Source organism: Onychostoma macrolepis, chromosome 01 (assembly GCF_012432095.1).
Source record: "Onychostoma macrolepis isolate SWU-2019 chromosome 01, ASM1243209v1, whole genome shotgun sequence".
In the NCBI taxonomy this organism is placed as follows: domain Eukaryota; kingdom Metazoa; phylum Chordata; class Actinopteri; order Cypriniformes; family Cyprinidae; genus Onychostoma; species Onychostoma macrolepis.
In genome coordinates this window covers 37,957,660-37,973,268 of record NC_081155.1, presented here as the reverse complement: position 1 = coordinate 37,973,268, position 15,609 = coordinate 37,957,660, and the positions used below count along the sequence as shown (strand labels likewise).

The window sequence follows — 15,609 nt, the reverse complement described above, 5'->3', positions numbered from 1 at the left end:
GTTTGAACTCTCATTCTGACGGCACCCATTCACTGCAGAGGATCCATTAGTAAGTAAGTGATATAATGTTAAAATTCTCCAAATCTGTTCTGATGAAGAAACAAACTCATCTACATCTTGGATGGCCTTAGGGTGAAGCATATTTTCACCAAATTTTCAATTTTGGGGTGAACTATTTCTTTAAAACAGGAAGAAACTATGTGCTAATGGGATAAGAAAAATTATTCTAGATGCATTCTCTAAAAACAGGTCATAATATTTTATGCAGTTTTGCTAAAAAGTGAGATATACTCTCTGAAATCAAGACTTGTCTTACAATATTTTTCTTCATAAACTAATTGATGTTGATTTAAGATGTTTCAATGTTTTATTGGAAGACAAGACAAAAAAAAAAAAAAAAAGATTAAGAAAAACTATTGTTGCAGTGTAATTATTCATTACTAAGCAAAAATTATTGTTGCAGTGTAATTATTCAATACTAAGCACAAACTCCAGCATCTGAATATAATTAATTGTGCAACAAATTATGATGAACTGTTTTCATTAAGCAAAAGATTTAAAATACTAGACCTGAAAATACTGTACGTTTTGACTACTTATTGCATATGTAGGGGTCATCACTGGATCTGTGTGCTTGTATGTGTGTTTGCTGTACATGTGTAGTAGATGTGCCTGTTACAGGTCATGTCATCCCAGGAGACATTCCCGCTCCTGACTGACACTGCTTGAGCTTCCTTTTAAAAACCGTCTCAAGCTCCAACACAGACCATTGCTTAGGCAAAAATTGCTTTTTTGTAACTTGTTGGTGTGCTGTTCTGATTGATTTAAGTGTGCTTGACTTGAAAAGCTATAAACATCTCATAATGCTCTCATATCTATGAAAAAAGTGATGTCATTCGTCTCCAAATTAAGTCGTTTTGCCACGCTCTGCTGCCAGTGGAACAGAGCGTGGCAAACCCAGACTGCTTTCAGCAGACACAATATCGAACTGAGCAAATGCAAAAAGTTCTCTTTGCACTCACATCACACAAACAAGTGGATGTTATACATATTTATTTATACATATTTACACCATTTAAGCTGAGTGTTATTGTATTGAATAAAATATACTTGTAAATATTTATAATTTTTTATTATTAATAATAACTTTTTGTCAATCATTTGTAATAATAACAACACTAATATATCATGGTTAGAATATATATTCAGAAATATTTCTGTTAGCGCTATCAGTAGATTAAAAATAACTGAACTAATCAATCAGACGTTTTGGTAAGTCATCACGATTAACTGCACCTAACATTAAAATGTGTAATTCTAAATATATTTTAAAACTGAATCTCCAAGTGAATGTAGAAACAACATAAGGATGCTATCTTTTAAATATGTATTAGATTGTATATTATTTGTTTAATGGAATCTTTTTACTAAATACTTTGAAAGAAGAGCAAATAGCCCACCTTGTTGGCAGAGGCTATTTACAGTATAGCTCCGCCCACCAATGTCTGGTTGATGTAGATAACATTACAAAAGACGTGGATTGTACAAAAGGCTCAGTGGTGTAGACCAGGGCATAAAGCGCACAGTGGTATCTTTTCACACGATCGACTTGAGCTCGAATCCACTTTATACCAAACTTATTCTTCTCTGTTTTCCCATCACATATCAGATTGGAAAGATATTTATTTTCAATAAAAATGAAAAAAAAAAAAGGAAATAAAGTGCCAGGTATTTAATAATAAAGTGGTTAACAGGTAGGTTAGGTGTAGGGTAGGCTTTATTGTCCCAATATAAGGCAGCATCCATTTAGTAATTTTAAGAAATATGATCATTTACACTCAATACGTTTTTACTGCTGTTTTATAATGTACAACAATAATGAGGTGCAAATATCTGCCTCATTTAAACAGCATTTACACTTATTGCAAAGAAAATGCTGCTATTTTTATATAGCAAATATAAATTTTATATAATCTATCGTAGTTTGCACTTAGTGTAAATAGCCTATCACTAATAAAATACAGCTATTTTCACTTAGTGTAAATAAAATCCATTTCTGTTTGAACGGTTTGAACTGCTGCCTTGAAAGAAGGAAAATATTGCAGATATCTCAGATACGGTACACGTATTCATACCAAAAATGTTTGGAATGGGACTTTTGGTTCGGTATGCATGTGTACCAAACAAATACAGTAATGTTTTAACCACTGAACTTGAAATAAATCTGTTATGAAACAAGTTATGACAGCCACTGTGTAAATGAATATATTTCAACAACAAATAGACATTTTATAATTTAGAAGTTAATTTAAAAACTGCATTATGAGCAATTTACATGTTTGCATACATTTTCTTTTTTTTTAAGTTGAGTGTTGATTATTATATTTAAAAAATAAGTTTGGGCTCTGTTGTAAATTGTAACCTAGTAATTTAAAAAGGTTCATTATATAGTTTTAGAGCCTAAAATGAGGTAGATTTAAAAAAATGTAATTAAAATTTTTTTCCCCCTGCTGTACCGAAACCATACCGAACGGTGACATCAAAACCGAGGTACGTACCGAACAATCATGTTTGTGTACCATCACACCCCTAATACACACACATATGGGTATTTATAATAATGAAAAATACTATTAATGCATTATAAGAAAAACATACAAATTTGTATGTCTTTTACAATTGCAAATATAGTTGTCGTACATACCCCAGATGTGCAATTAGCATTAAAGCCAAAATAAATAAATAATTATCAACAACAAAAACAAAATCCAATAAGCATGAGGCGTTTTATTTTCTCATTTTTAGATTCCTCGAACCGAGCGCACCAGCACACTTCAAAGTGAACAGAAGAACATCCAGCCAAGGTCAAAGAGGATGCGGCTCTCCCCTTCCGCAGGCTCCCTCTGGCATACAAACCTTGGTGTTAACCCCTCGCACGGAGACCGAGAGAGATTTCAAAGTCTCTGATGGGTTATGGGTTCGCCTTAGCCAAAGGTTTCTCTCATTTGCAGTTCATTTTTTCCTGCAGTTCTGTTCATTTGTATTCCGAGTCACAGGCGGCATTCTTATAAGACCTCAAACACACGCCCTACACACACACACACACACACACACACACAGGTAAACCAATATCATTTCATCAACACTCCTTTTTTCTACCACTATTTTTCTTTCTCTCACCTCCCTTCCTGCCTCCCTGTCAGTTTCACTGCTTATGATGAGGTGCTCCATCATGCACTGCCTTTTCATTTTTATTCTGTATTTCTAAACTTATTATGATCCCCCACACATATGCACACCCATCCGTCCATAGCTGACTCATTATCACTTATATCACGCTTATATGTCAACACAGCCAGTAACGTCGAGTGTTAAGATGCCCGAACGTCTGTGTGTGTGCGCGCATGTGTATTATATGCTCACGTTTGGCATCTCATGAATAACTGATGGGCAAAAACAGAGGGAGTTCTGATTTGGTGAGAATGAATTTTGGCTTCCAAAAACTGCCCAACCATGAAACGAGTGCATGATGAAATGTTTTGCTTTGAAATAGCAAATCTGTATCACCCATATGAAATAGGACTAAAGTGAGGCAGCGAAAAGTAGCCTTTAGAAACACAAAGACGTTGAAAGAGACGGGGGAAGAAAGTGAAAGAGATTTCCCCCATTGACCCGCGTTGTGCAAGATGCATGAAATAAGTTTTATTTTGTTTCCTTGGGGCATTTTAATCTAATCTGGTAGGGATGGGACTATATTGATATGTTAAGGCAGAAGGTATTACTGAAGCTTAGGAGCATCATATTAAAAAGAGCCACGAATAGTGCAGAGCCAAATATTATAAAGTCGAAAAGTTTCATAGCTGGGTTTCTACTTACTAACTTTAGACTGGGTGGGGGAAAGAATTGGTTTCATTCAAATGGAGATTGGACATTTTCATATGAGTGTAACAAGCAGCATTATATGAACTAAATGCTGGTTTATCACTGAATTTTACTTCTGAAGTTATTCCTGAGTGAAACAATTTTGACTTGTTTGGAATTTTCACACTGAATTAAAAAGAATAAAATAAATAAAATATTTAAATAATAATAATAATAAACTTCTTATTCATTGGAAATTTATTGACTCATTGGAGTTGAATACTTCATTTACTTTTATTATTTACTTCTGTAAAGAGAAGTATTTCCAAGTGAAACATTTAAACAGACAAAAAGGATGAAACCTGATTTTGTTAACTGGAAATTGACAGGATTATGAAATGGGAATTTGGACTTGTTTTTATTAATTTTATGTTGATTTTAAAAAGAATAAATAATCATATTAATAACACTTTACTGCTGTAAAGACATATTTCTGAACAATATTTGCTAATAGGCAAAAAGGATAGAACTTGATTTTATTCATTATAAATTGATAGTATTGTGAAAAGTGACTTTTTAAATAAATAAATAATTCATTCATTTTAATGATTCATTTTTAATGAAAATAATAAACTGCTTATTAAACAAAGCAGTCTCACATAAAAGAGGCACATAAAACGCTGTTCATAGGATGTGATATACGGCGTGGCTATTACCGTCCACTCTGAATGTGATGAGAGGTGATAAAAATATGTAGGATTTGTGGTCAAGGTCATCCCGCCTCATTTACAGTCCGTCCAATCACACGCCTGGGCACCTGCGGAGCCGTGACAAGCCTCAAGATATGTATACGGAGAGACAGTTCAAACAGACGCACACACATTCTCATGCCCTCACTGAGTAGTAAAACTCAGAGTTATCATTCTCCTCATCAAGTCTTTGGCAAAACAAATAGTGACAGATACGCCCCGGAACGCATCGAGCATCGGTTTGACTGGCAGGCGTTCAGGGATGACAGCTCTGTCGGGTCCTGTCAGAGTTGGATGGTGACTGGCAGACTCCGGACAGCTGAACATCTGGGGCCTTTCTGAATCAGAGACCATCACTCACAGTCAAGCACACACACACCCACCCACGCACAAACACAAACAGAATCTGTACCGCCTTAAATACAGTAACCATCTGTTACTTACAACATTGTCAAATATGTACTTTGATTTCTTGCGCACAATGAGAAATTATTGTGTTTATCATGTTTAAAAATGTGTGTGTGTCACTTTTTAATTATTGGTGATATTATTATACACAATTATGCATAATTTGCATATGCATAACACACACCTATACCTGTGTGTACTGTTTTTATATCCCGGTGGGGACTTAAACCTGAATACGCACAGATTCATGGGGACTCGTGTCATGGTGGGGACCTTAACTGAGGTCCCCACGGGTAAACAAGCTTATAAATCACACAGAATTAAGTTTTTTGAAAATCTAAAAATGCAGAAAGTTTTCTGTGAGGGGTAGGTTTAGGTGTAGGGTTGGAGTAGAGCGATAGAAAATATAGTTTGCACAGTAGAAAAACCATTACGCCTATAGAGAGTCCCCACAAGGATAGCAAACCAGACATGTGTGCACAGGTACACACACACACACACACACACACATATATATATATATATATATTAGTGCTGTCAAGCGATTAATCACAATTAATCACATCCAAAATAAAAGTTTTTGTTTACATCATATATGTATTAAGTATATATAAATACACACACATGCATGTATATATTTCAGAAAAATAGGTTATGTTTATAACTAATTATGTTATTAAATCTATTTAAATACATGTAAATATTTTCTAAATATATACTGTATGTGTGTGAAAACTGTGTTTAATAAATATACACAGAACACACATATTATGCAAAAAATAATTTAAAAAAATGTATGCGATTAATCGCAATTAATCGTTTGACAGCACTAATATATATGTGTATATGTGTATATATGTTACTATTTTATTTCATTTTATTTATAAAATTATTTTTCTAAAAATCTTTTTCTATTTTATTCTTCATGCTTACGCATTGTTAGAAATCATTTATATGATTATGCTTATAATTATTGCTAGCTATACAAGCTTAAAGCTCAAGGGGGTATTTTTTTTCCTATGTTTAAAAAATGTATCTGTTTCATTTAACATTCGAGCAGCCTGACAAAGCAACACTGACTCAAACAATAGTCTAAGTTTGGGGCGGAACCATAAAAAAACCAATGGCAGATGGGCAGAGTGTTCGGTCAAACCTGAAAATAGTTCATATAATATAATAGTTATTTAAATAACATTCTTTTTTTTCATTGTTATTTTCCATTCGTTTTTTTCATTATTATTAAATGTAATAATTTTCCCTCAATATTATTGTTCTAATTAAATGTTATTATTATTAGAAAATAATTTATCATTATTGTTAAGCATGTCATTTTGTTTAAAAATTAACATTAAATACATTTTTTATACTGTATATTTGCATTCATATCCATTTTATTTATGTTTTTCATTTCTATTTTTAAAACTATTTTGGCATTATTGTTTTCCATTGTTTTTCAACTATTATTTTTTTTTTTTTTAATATTTGGCTTATTGGCTTAATAATATTACTGTTATTATTAAAAATATTTATTATTAGAAAATTAATTAAACCATTTTTTGTTCAGCATGTTATTTTTTTAACCATAAAGGTTATATTTTATGCATATTTCTATACATATCCATTTTTATTTCTAATTTTATTAATTAATTTATTTTTAAAGAAAAAAAGAGATGCAGAGTGAAAGAAGGGAGGAGCTACATGGAGAAAGACAGGAAGGGAGGTAGAGAATGAGAGAGAAAGAGAGATGGAAAGAGTTTTATTTAAATGTTTTACTGACAGGCCTAATGAATAGCTGCCGGATTAGAAATAGGAAATAAACACGCCAAGCCAAACTAATCAATCAAAGCTCAGGGCTGAAACACCGCCTATGTTCATTATATTAAAAACACACATACAAACTCTCTCACACACACAAATACACTTAGAACACCCACTTTTAACAACAAGCATTTCTGTACCTCTCCAACAAACAGAAATGTGTAATTACTGCAATCTTCTCAAACAAAAATAAACGTATTAAAAGATACTGATGAGTTTCGGGATAAAATAGCAACTGTATGCTGTATTCTGAATTTAAACGTCTAGTGATCTCTTCTAGGTCTAGAACTCGACCAATATATTATCACCGTCATCCTGGATGCTGTGCTAAAAAGAAAATTGATGTTTTTTTTTTTTTTAAATGGCATTGAAATTCAGAGCACTCAAAAGCTGTTGCTGTGCAACTGTCTTCCTTCAGATGTTAATTTCAACTGTACTTCTGCTCTGACGATCTTCCTCTGAACCTTCATCAGTTGAATTTGATTGATTGGTGCAAACAGAATGATTGTTTGGAATCGAGAGGAACACTGCAGCTAGACGGAAACCATAAAGCAAAAGGAAATGGAGCCGAGTCTGGTTTAGTATGGTACTTCACTTAACTATTTTTTTTGTGACATCAACATGAATTCAACATGAAAATTATCATCTTATATTTAAGACATATTCCTGGTCTTATTTTTAAGATGTATATATGCATGGTTTTAATGTGAACTGCATGTTTCTTTTAAACATTATCACATTTATTATATATAATTAGAGCTGATATTGTAATTATAGAATTATTGTTAGAATTTGTTGTTATAATTATTGTTGAGCATGCATTTCAATAAACACATGTAAAACAAACAGATTTATTGCAAATTATTTTTGCAAATTTTTATTGAGAATAAAGAGAAAAAGAATATTAAACCATCTTATATTTTCTTTTTATTCCAAGTTTTACAGCTGGAGTAATACGTAAATGTAAAAAAAAAAAAAAAAAGCCTATATTTTTATGCTCTGTAGACTATTTTTCACAATCCAATCTTTTCCTAAAGGTTAAAAAATTTAAGAAAAAAAAAAAAAGTTATTCCCTTATTGGATATATATATATATATATATTTTTTTTTTTTTATTTATTTTTTTTTATAAAACTGAAAATTCATAAATTCCTGTTTTCATGTGAAATATGTTTACTAAGTAAAATTAATTATGAGTGCTGTATCATGTTGACAAATTTAAAAGGATGATTCGTCCAAAAAATTAAAACTCTGTCATCATTTTACTTACCCTTATATCATTCCAAACCTGTATGACTTTTTTTTTTTTTCCAACAGCATTGGACCTCACTTTTGTTGTATGTTTTTTTTTTTTTTACTTTACACATTTAAAATGACGATGCAGAACTTTAATTTTAGGGAGAACTTCATACTTTGCACTTTAAATATTGTTGAAAATGACAATTAATGGCACATTTGTCAAAACCACTTTTAAGTTCATCCTCAAAAGCACTCATTGCATCAGACCAGTACTTTGAAAACGCAACTTCAAGATGATGATGATGACAGAATTTTCATTTTTTGGTGAACATTCCCTTATGCGACACAAATATTCAGAGAACTGTTATACGGACAGCTTTCACGGCAACAAACGCATAAATCTTTGATTATTTTTCCCTTAGATGTGTGAAACGTGGACTCAAGTTTGAGCTGGACGCTCGAAAGCTTCAATCCACTTGAACTCGACAACAGCCTTTGTCCAAGCTTCATTCTTTATTATCAAAGAGATATTTCATCATCTTTGAAGCATTTAATCCCAACAGTCCTCCTACGTTCCATAACCTAGTCAAATGCCGTCCACATTGGAGACTGACAGTAGAAAGAGCTCAGATCAGAGATGTGACTGAGTCTGGTCTCATGTGAGAGCTGGCACTTTGTTTCTTTGTATTAAGAGTGGTTGATGAAGTCAGAGACCCTGTCCCAATGCTGGAGGTCTGAAACCCAATTTTCATGCATAGCAGGGTTTTTTTTTCACCTATATACTCTACCACTCTGGAATAATGATACTTTCAACAAGGCTGCATTTATCCCATCAAAAATACAGTAAAATGGTAACACTGTGAAATGATATTATAATTACAAAATAACTTTTTTTTTTTTTAAAGGTAATTTATTCCTGTGATGCAAAGCTGAATTGATTACTCCACGTGATCCTTCAGAAATCATTCTGATATGCTGGCTTGCTTATCATGAAACAAAACTAAAAATGAATGGTAGTGTATCATGTTTCTACTAAAATATTAAGTAGCAAAGACTGTTTCCAACGATGATAATAATGTTTCCTGAGGACCAAATCAGCATATTAGAATGATTTCTGAAGGATCATGTGACACTGAAGACTGGAGTAATGATGCTGAAAATTCAGCTTTGCATCACAGGAATAAATTACTTTTTAAAATATATTCAAATTAAAACAATTGTTTAAAATTGTAATAACATTTGACAATATTACTGTTTTTACTGTATTTTTGATCAAATAAATGCAGCCTTGGTGATTATAAGCAAGGTCTTTCAAAAACATGAATTACCTTTCCAAACTTTTGAAAGGTATATAGAAATCAAGAACCATCATGACAACTAAAAATAACAGAAAAACAAATAAACTGCAAAAACTTCATTTTACAGAAACCTTTTCGGCAGTATTAGGCCAGTGGGTACATACTATTATGTCGTAAGTACATACCTCAGCAGCACATTTTGCACTTCTGCTTCATAGGAGAAAGCAAATTGACATTCAGCCTGCTGTTTTGCCGTTACATCCAGTTCAAGACAGTAGTAATCAAGCCCCGCAGGAAGAGTGTTTCCTACATGTGTGAGAGACATGCTGACAGACATTAGCAAACGAGCAGAGAGCTCCCAGGCTGCACTGATCCAGCAGAGCCTCCTTAATTAGCTCCAGAGCCTCTTACTGACTACAGACACAGCAGGGACTGAGCACTGTGTGTGTGTGTGTGTGTGTGTGTGTGTGTGTGTGTGAGTGTGGTAAATGCATGATAAATCAGAATGAGACTTGCACAAGAGGGAGAAAATGATCAGATTATTTGCTGTGATCACAACATGAGATATTTTTATTAATAAATGATATTGTCTGATGTGAATTCACTTAAAGCCTCTAAACTGAATTATTCTAAGAAACTGCTCTGTTGCTTTTTTTTTTTATAGCAAAATACAACATTATCACAATAGATATGCCCATCTCTATGGGTCTTCTCAGATTAGCTGATACAATGTGAATTTACAGTACTTACTAAAAATGTTTTATATTTCAAAATATATTTGTTAAAAATTTATTATTTGCATATTTAAATAAACAAAATCTGTATTTGAAAACAAAGTTTTTTTTTATAATGTAGTTTTATTAAATAATTTTATAAAAAAATAAAAAAATAAAAAAAATACTGATCTGAATTAATATAAATAATTAACTCAACTGTTGGGTAACTTTTAACCCAACTGGATTTTAACCCAATTCATTGGGTCAAAATAACCCATAGATGGGAAGGTGCTATACCAACCCATAGTTGGGTTACTAGTTGGGTTATTTTTAACCCAACATTTTTTAGTGAGTAGAACATTATCTTAATGCGAACAGACATGTTTTATTTGATCATCACAGTGATGGAAAGATAGAAAAGTGATGGAAATGCGACCAAAATCCAGAAAAAAAGTGCTTTCGCAAGCACTATATGAAGTTTGGAAGGCATTTAAATTTATTATTATTTTTTTTTTTTTATGTAAATGTTAAAAACAAATCACCATGTGCCTTAATTTTCTAGCAGAAGTGTATAAATGAATTTGTAGCTATCATGGAGCTACAGGGGTAATTTCCAGTTATTACTGCAATTTAAAACCTAATAATTATTTCTTAAGAAAAGAAAAAAACTCTTTCTGAATTACATAAAAATAAAATATATTATATTAGTTGTTGTTGTTGTTATTTATTGCATTCTTAGCTGCAAAGGCAAACTGGGAGGATTTGAGACACAGGCACTGTTTTCATCAAATATCACTTAAAATGCACTTTGAGATTACAAAATGTATATATTTGCACTATAATTTTTACCCATTTTATAATATAATCTAACTAATGCTTTCAAAACTGAAAGTTGTGATACTTAAATTGGTAGAATTTGACTAAATATATTTGTTGATCAATTAACAACAGAAAGCCAAATATTTCTATTTAAAGTCCCGGTACTGTATATAATCAGCAATGACAATTTGTCCTGTTAACAACAACTGGTCTGATGGGGCATGAGATCTGTTAACTTGCACAAAAACTCTCTCACACTGGTCTCAGGCCATCAGGTCATCCCTATTGTTGAACCATGCAATGTTTGTGTAACATCTTGTCTTCTGAGATGACTTCATCTGGACAATTTCTGAAGGCTGACATTCAATAATCCAGAGTTTTGACAGTTATTGGAGAAAAATAAAAATTGCATCTGATAGAGAAGTTGAAAAAAAAAAAAAAAAAGTCAAATTAGTTTTAAAAATCTATATATTTTTTAAATGTATGATTCTATTTCTACCAAGACTATAGGCTATTGTAGTCATTAAATATTTGCTTTATTAGATGTGATGTTGCCTTGGAAGCCTGTCTGAAACCTTTTCTTTGGAGGTACCTTCATACTAAAATGCTATCTGTTAAGTCATTGACTGATTGAGCAGCGTGGCACAAAGGCAGCCGCAGCTGCCTTCGGTTTCGGACGCAGCCAGCATTTGTGTGTGTGTGAGAAATAGAGGCAGGCAGTCAGGTACGGATAAGCAGGTCTTATCTACAAGCCCAACAGCATTTACTTCTAATGCATCATGCACACAAAAGGACAACCAAAGGAATACATGCACAAACAGAGTTTTATCGCAAATAGGGTTGCGGATAACATTTATGACAGAGCTCTCAACTAGCGGCCCAGGTGCCAAATCTGGCCTGTCAGTCAATTTAATATGGCTGTCTGATTGGCCCACTTGACACACAACAGTGCAAAACTCAGTGGCGAGTTCAACAGCGCTTAGCAGACATCAATTTATGGGCTGCGGTTCAAATCCGGACATTAAATCTTTTTCTGGCCATAGTTCAGCTCCACAGTTTTAGGTGGAAATATTTGATTGAAAAATGATTCGATTTCATCTGGATAATCTGGCGTTTAAAACAAAACAGCTCATTTATTATTAATTATATGCAAACATTACTAATTATATGCAGCTATATACTAATGTTTGCATATACATTTCATTTCTTAACTAGTAAAAGAAAACTTTTGAACGTTCTATTATAGAAATATTCTCTCACAGAATCGCCCAAAAATGTATCATGCTTTCCACAAAAATATTAAGCACTGTTTTCAACATTAGGAAATGTTTCTTGACCAGCAAATCAGCATATTAGAATGATTTCTGAAGGATCATGTGACACTGAAGACTGGAGTGATGATGCTGAAAATTCAGCTTTGCCATCACAGGAATAAATTACATTTTTAAATATATTCAAATAGAAAATAGTTTTTAAATTGTAATAATATTTCACAAATATACTCTGTAATCTGGCCCCCAAAAGAAAGTAGCTTATCTATTATTAATTATATGAAACAAATTCATTTCTTAACTAATAAAATAAAAATAAAAATATTGCATTACAGCTGTGCAACCTGTTTCAACAGGAAATACGTCAACAAAGAAAACAAACTTTGCCCTTCCATTATAGATGTTAAGTAGCTAAGATACAAAATTAGGGCTAATACTTAATTAAAATTGGGATGAATTATAAATAAAGACGTTAAGGTAAATTTATATGAATGTCACATATCAAGGAGAATTTACAGGCAAATGGCTATTTGAATGCTAAAATAAACATGAAGGCATGATGGATTTTAGCTGTCAACTAACCTGACTAATCGTTCCAGCCGTAATCACAGCACGCAATTATCAGAGCAAATACTATAGCCTTAGTCCTTCACATCGATCCTAGCATTGATCAGCCTCATGATGATAAAGAGACATTATTTCAATCAAAAACATCACCTGAAAGCTGGGGGCTATCTGTCTGTGTGTGTGTGTGTGTGTGTGTGTGTGTGTGTGTTTGACATCTATTCTGCTATCCTTTATTAAACATGACCTTAGCTGACCCCTACAGAAACATCAGGAATGGAAAAAGAGAAATGACTTAGGCAATATGTCTGAAGCTGATTAAACGTAATATTTTACAAATCTAATAAAAACAGAGACAGCTTAAAATTCTTATCCAGCATTCATGCCTGCTAATAATTCTTATGATTCTCTATTGATTCAAGTATTTGATTAAGGGCCACAAGTAGATTATATTTAATATTCTTCAGGAAAATTGAAAACATTTTGACAGAGTGAATAATGAAATCTTATTCTTTGCGTACAAAATACACTTTCCAACTAGTTAAACATGCTGGAAACAAACTCACTGTCAAGTCAAAGTTTGTTAAAGGAAGAATTCACCCAACTTACATTTTCTCATTTTCATGTGGTTTCCAAACCCATATGACTTACAATAGTGTTTGGGATCAGTAATTTTTTTTTAAAGAAATTAATACTTTTAATCAGCAAGGACACATTAATCAAAAGGTGGAGTAAAGACTTTGACATTGTTACAAAACACTTATATTTCAGATAAATGCTGATCTTTTTACTTTACATTCATTAAATAATCTTAAAAATGTTTCCGTATGTGTTCTTGAGCAGTAGATCAGTGTATATATATATATATATATATATATATATATATATATATATATATTAGTGGTGGGCATAGATTAATTTTTTAATCTAGATTAATCTCACTGTAATCTTGGAATTAATCTAGATTAATCTAGATTAAAATGGCTCATTTGAATTCTGCCAAGTAGATCAGAATAAGTTCACTACTAGTAGTAAACAACTAGCAGTCATCAAGAAGCAAACATAATATGGTGGTAATTTGTGGTGTCGTGGTAATTAATAGGCTAATTAATTAAATTAAATTATGTAATTTAAAATTACATAAGGTAGCCTACCTAAAGGCTTTTATGCTTTTTCCGACATAAAAATAAAGGGGATTTAATATTGATAATAACATTGAAGACATTGTATGATTGTTCCTTAAAGATAAGGTTTTAATAGTTTTAGTAGTAGTAGTCTATTACGTTCTCCCCAATGTCTTCAAGTGAAACCGAACTTTTATTTTGACGGGTTGCCTTGAATACCTTTACATTTCTGTGTATATGATATGAGGATAGTTTTCTCAAATGAAACGCTCGAATGCTCATGAAGTGACTCTCAGAGCAGTTCTGGAGATGTTGTTCATGTATTTATGTCCTCATTTAGTGAGACGACAGACCTTAATATGGCTGCAAGCCTCGCGCGCTTCTGTATGAGTGAACAAACCCGCGCGTCTGCGCCATACATTAACACAGAGACACGCAGAAGTCATATTTAAATAGACGTTTTGCGGCTTAATATTTACAAATAGGAGTGGGAGTGTGCTCACTTGTGCGTGCGCTTACGTTTGTTTGTGTGTGTGTATGTGTGCGCGAACCGGGGCAGAACTCCGCTGTGCGCGCGATACAGAGAGCGCTACCATGTAAAGTCACATAAATGACACGCCGTCGTGTAAATAAGATAAATAACATAAGGCTATTTAGTTTGTTTAATAAAAGAACAAGGTATACACCTGTTCTATAGGGAAGGTAACATTGAATGACTTCTTTTGTGGTCTGGCGCTATAGAGAAAATAAAATTAAATAAAATCAACTTGACCTTCAAGGGGGGCGGGGGGTGCCGTTGGGGGGGCGGGCCGCCCCCTAAAATAATGGTAGGGGAAACACTGAGATTTCCATTGGTAAGCTTCTTAAAAATAAATTTTCCCTGAAGCAAACCCGGCGGCTTCATAGCTGCATCCATGTTAGCACGCATACACAGTACACACAGGTTCAAGACTCGTTCTCGCCCCCTACAGTGCAATTCTGCTAGGTATACATCCGCGCTAAAATATCAAGGTGAAAGTCATCATAGCTTGCGTAGTATAGACCCAGCTCCCAACCCAACTTTGAGAATAGATTAACGGCGATATTTTTTTTATCGCCCGATAAGAGTCTCACGTTAACGCAGCACGTTAACGCCGATAACGGCCCACCACTAATATATATACATACTGTATATATATATATATTAATATATGAATTATATATGTCCATGAATTACTGTATATGACATATTCAAGGCCTGTGAATGAAATTGGTCAATTTAAAATGCTTTTATTTTGCTAAGCAGCATAAAGTTGATACTAGACATTCATAGCAACAAAACACATGAGATTTTCATTCACATGATTTAACAAATAACTTTGGCTCTTGACCCAAAATTGGTTTGACATCCCTTTATATACATTAATCAGATTTGAGATCTGCAATGGAAGGCAAGGTATACAGCTACCAGAGGAAAGGCCTCGTTCCTCTCACACCGCCTGCACACAAACACACACACACACACACACACCAGCCATGTCACTGGCCATCTGTCATGTCTGACGGTCAATCATCAGTGCCATTAATATTTCATGTCTCTTCCAGACGATCAGAATTGCACTCATAATTCCCCTGCCCTGAGACAGCACAGTTACACACTTTGCACGGCAGCACAACACGTGCCCACACACTCTTCAACGTGTCACACTGCCAAATCGCTCACTCATACACATATGCATTGTGACACTTTACAAATTAATTCAC

The 15,609-nt window shown here is 33.3% G+C and overlaps 1 protein-coding gene across 7 annotated transcripts in view; it reads right to left on the bottom strand.

The window, feature by feature from the left end:
* Positions 1-15,609, bottom strand: part of sdk1b (sidekick cell adhesion molecule 1b) — a 227,098-nt gene that overhangs the window by 147,277 nt on the left and 64,212 nt on the right. The window contains exon 1 of one of the 7 annotated variants that reach the window (XM_058789588.1): positions 9,558-9,674. The exons of the other annotated variants lie outside the window; for them this stretch is intronic. The gene's annotated coding sequence lies outside the window, so the exon portion shown is untranslated. Of the gene's footprint in view, positions 1-9,557; positions 9,675-15,609 lie in introns of those variants that run through there. 7 annotated transcript variants of the gene reach the window in all.